Source organism: Eschrichtius robustus, chromosome X (genome assembly GCF_028021215.1).
Source record: "Eschrichtius robustus isolate mEscRob2 chromosome X, mEscRob2.pri, whole genome shotgun sequence".
Classification (NCBI taxonomy): domain Eukaryota; kingdom Metazoa; phylum Chordata; class Mammalia; order Artiodactyla; family Eschrichtiidae; genus Eschrichtius; species Eschrichtius robustus.
Window position 1 is genome coordinate 23,040,318 of NC_090845.1, and position 3,739 is coordinate 23,044,056.

General features: G+C 54.2%; 1 pseudogene; it reads left to right on the top strand.

Annotated features, from left to right (window-relative positions):
* Positions 1-502: 502 nt before the first annotated feature.
* LOC137757062 (melanoma-associated antigen B4-like) lies at positions 503-1,944 on the top strand (annotated as a pseudogene).
* Positions 1,945-3,739: the final 1,795 nt, after the last annotated feature.

Genomic DNA, 3,739 nt, shown 5'->3' on the forward strand with positions numbered 1-3,739 from the left:
TTGGTAAAACTCTGCCACGTGCGGCCGCGTGGTCACCCTCACTGCCTCCTAATGAGACTCAAGGAGGTGCCGGCACTGGTGCGAGCAGATGGCCCTCGGGGCAAGAGGGGAGCTCCAGGCTGCACCGGCCGCCCAGGGAGGACCCCGAGTGAGGACTAAGGGAGCCACCCACCCCGAAGAGAAGGGACGAGAGAGAATATGGCCTGTCCCCTCCTGCCAACCCGTAAACTCCCAAGGAAGGACTGTCAGGCTGAGACTGCCCGTACTTTTCCTCTGCCAGGTCCAAGGGAGGTTAGAGCTTTGTTCTGAAGGGGCCATCACCAGGCAGCAGAAGGGAGGGTCCCAGGATCCTTCGGTGGTGGGCTGAACGCTCCCTCCTTTCCTCCTCCTGGGTGTCATGGAAGATGGTGGTGTCAACTTCAGAGCAGCAGACGGGATGGGGTGGGGGTGGGGGTGGGGGGGGGTGGGGGAGTCTTGCCAGCAACTGTCATCCTGACTCTGAATGGGAACCGCGAGGACCTACCTCCCCTGCCAGCCCCCACTGTCACCCCCGTGCCGCCCAGGCAGGGCTGGCTGGCTGTGCCCCAAGGCTCACTCTGCCGTCCTCCACAGGGGTCTCAGGGGACAGGCGGAGCAGGAGAACGGGAGCCCTGTGGGTCCTCGAGCAGTGCCCTCAAGGACCCTGCAGAGGCGGCCTTGGTTAAAGCCAGGGAGGAATCTCCCCGCTGAAGGTGCTCACAGCATCTCCTTGTCCCTCCCCCAGGTGCCCTCATTGCCTGCCTTCCTGCCCACACTCCCGCCTGCTGGCCCTGACCTGTGTCATCATGCCTCGGGGCCAGAAGAGGAAGCACCGTGCCCGCGAGAGACGCCACCAGGCCCGGGGGGAGACTCAGAGTCTCAAGGGTGCCCAGGCCACTGAGGCGGCGGCGGCGGCGGCGGCAGAGAGAGAAGAGTCGCCCCCCTCCCCCGCTTCTGTTTCTCGGGGTACTCCCCCGAGCTCCCGTGCTGCTGGCGCTCGCCGGGAGCCTCAGGGAGCCCCAGCCACTAGCTCTCGTGAGGCAGGGGTTTCCTGCCCAGGATATGAAGAGGGTGCCCGGGCGAGCCAAGATGAGGAAAGTGCAAGTACCTCCCAGGCAGCACCTTCCACTCACAGCACTTGGAGAGATCCTCTGTCCATGAAGGCCAGCACGTTGGTGCAGGTCCTGCTGGAGAAGTACAAGCTGAACGAGCCCATCCCGCAGGCAGAAATGCTGAAGGCTGTCAGCAAGAAGTACACGAAGCACTTCCCTGAGATCCTCAGGAGAGCCTCTGAGTGCATGGAGCTGGTCTTTGGCCTCGAGCTGAAGGAAGTCGACCCCAGCCGTCACTCCTACGCCCTCATCAGCAAGCTGGCCCTCCCCAGCGAGGGAAGTCCGAGTGGTGAGTCGGGGCTGCCCACGTCCGGTCTCCTGATGACTCTCCTGGGCGTGATCTTCAAGAAGGGCAACCGTGCCACCGAGGAGGAGATCTGGGAATTCCTCAATGCGTTGGGGTTGTATGCTGGGAGGAGGCACTCGATCTTTGGGGAGCCCAGGAGGCTCATCAGCGAAGAGTTCGTGCAGCAGAAGTACCTGACCTACCGCCAGGTGCCCAACAGCGATCCTCCGCGCTATGAGTTCCTGTGGGGCCCGAGAGCCCTGGCTGAAACCAGCAAGATGAAAGTGCTGGAGTTTGTGGCCAAGATCGCTGATACCGTCCCCAGTGCCTTCCCAGATCTCTATGAGGAGGCTCTGCAAGATGAGGAAGAGAGAGCAGGAGTGAGAGCCGCGGCCAGGGCTGCAGCTGTGGCCGAGGGCAGTGCACTTCCAGGGCCAAGGCCCCGCAGCTCCTCCCACATCTAGGGAGGGAGGCCGCGGGCAGTTTGTTCACTTTGTTTTGGAAGGGAGCAGTCAAGCTCCTAAATAGTGCAGAGTAGGAGGGGTGGAGGGAACAAAGTATAGATCTTATTTATCTTCCTGTTTTAAACTAGTAACCTCTATACCTTATTTATTGACTTATTTAGGTTTTTTCAAATGTTTTTATCTTGTAATAGATAGTGTGTTTTCTTAAGAATATGAATTCGTGCATGACATTGCTTGCATATTTATTGCTGTTTAAAGAGTTCTAAAGTTACAGTTTTGGTATATGTAAAAGAAATTCACGAACCATCTATATACTTTCTGTATGATCCACAAGTAGAAAACATGGCACTGCAATAGAGATTTTCATGGAAACGTGAAAGACGACCACAGAAAATATTTGGAAACAAAAAATGGAGAAAACAGAGAGTAAAAGGTATTTAATTCGTGGTTTGCCTCATTTCTTTTAAACTTTCTCATTTGTGAGTATTTGTTTCTTTTGTCCTAGTGCACTGCATATTCTCTGCTACCTACTGGATTAAAAATAAACTCTGATGGGAGGGTGGTATTTTGGGGGTTCATAATAATCACATCATAACTGCCATTCATCAAAAACCCAGTATTTCTTAATGAGTATGCCACTGCTTTATATGTAGTACATAACATTCCAACATTCATGCAGGATAGGATTTGGCAGACTCCCTTTATAGGTGAATAACTTGCAAATTTCTCAAGTTCACAAGACTGATTAAGTGACCCTGCTGGGTCTAGTCCCCTGGTCGGGAATAGTCTAGAGCCTACACTCTTCCACTCCTCCCAGCCTAAGCCAGACCTTATGTCTTTTAATTCATTTTTCTTCTCACCACTCCAAAATGTATCTCATGGGATAAATAGGGGCCCTGTTCCCAAAGCACTGTTTTGGAACACGGTAATAGTAACGCTGAATAAGTGAATGGTATGAATAAAAAAAAAAAAATATTCGGTGACAATGGGGTCGTCTACATATGCAGTGCCAGATAACCTGAAAAGATCAGCATCTCCTCATTTGCTCTTCAAGTTTCTCAGGGACATAAAAGCCTTGGTTTAAGAGCTGTGTCCTCAGGTCAGTGGAGGGAGGAGTCCCAGCCTCTGATAGTTACTCAAGGTGAGGACCTTAGAAGAGAAGGGGGCCCCACAAAGTGTACCCTGCTTTCTCCCTTGTGTGGCCATGGGCAGAGCTGTGTGTCTGAAGGTACCCCTTCTTTTCCTCCGGGGCAAGGGTGGAGAGGTTCTCAGGGAGGCGAGTTCCTTGGTCTTGTGGCAGCCATCTCCAATCCTGCCCAAGTAGGGGATCCTAACAGGCCTTAATTCGATTCAGGGTGAGGACACTGGGTGCTGATGAGTGGACTCCCCATAACAAAGGGGACCACACAGAGGCCCCCGGCAGGGGTAGCCAGGGAATAGGTCTCTTACCTCCCCTTCTGGTGTCTCAGGAAGGTGAAAGCCTTGGCCTGAGGCTGGCAGACAGTCAGTCAGTAGGGAGGCTGGAGTCCCATATGCTACCTGAAGTCAAGGTAAGAAACCTGAGTTAGGACTGAGGGGCCACTGACTCCAGAAGAGTGGGGCCTTGTAAAATCCTGCTCCTCAGAAGACCCCAACAGCTTTGGACAGATCTGGTTCATCCTGACTTCCAATTCCGAATTTCCAAGAAGGTAATGCCTTTGTTCTGAGGAGCACAGCTTCAGGGGAGTGGAGGGCGGAGTCCTGGGTCTGGTCAGGCATCACGATGAGGACCCTGAATGAGGAGCAAGGGGACCACTCACTCCAGAACAGAGGAGAATGCAGAGTCCCACCACCCCTGATGTCAGCCCCAGGCGGCCCAG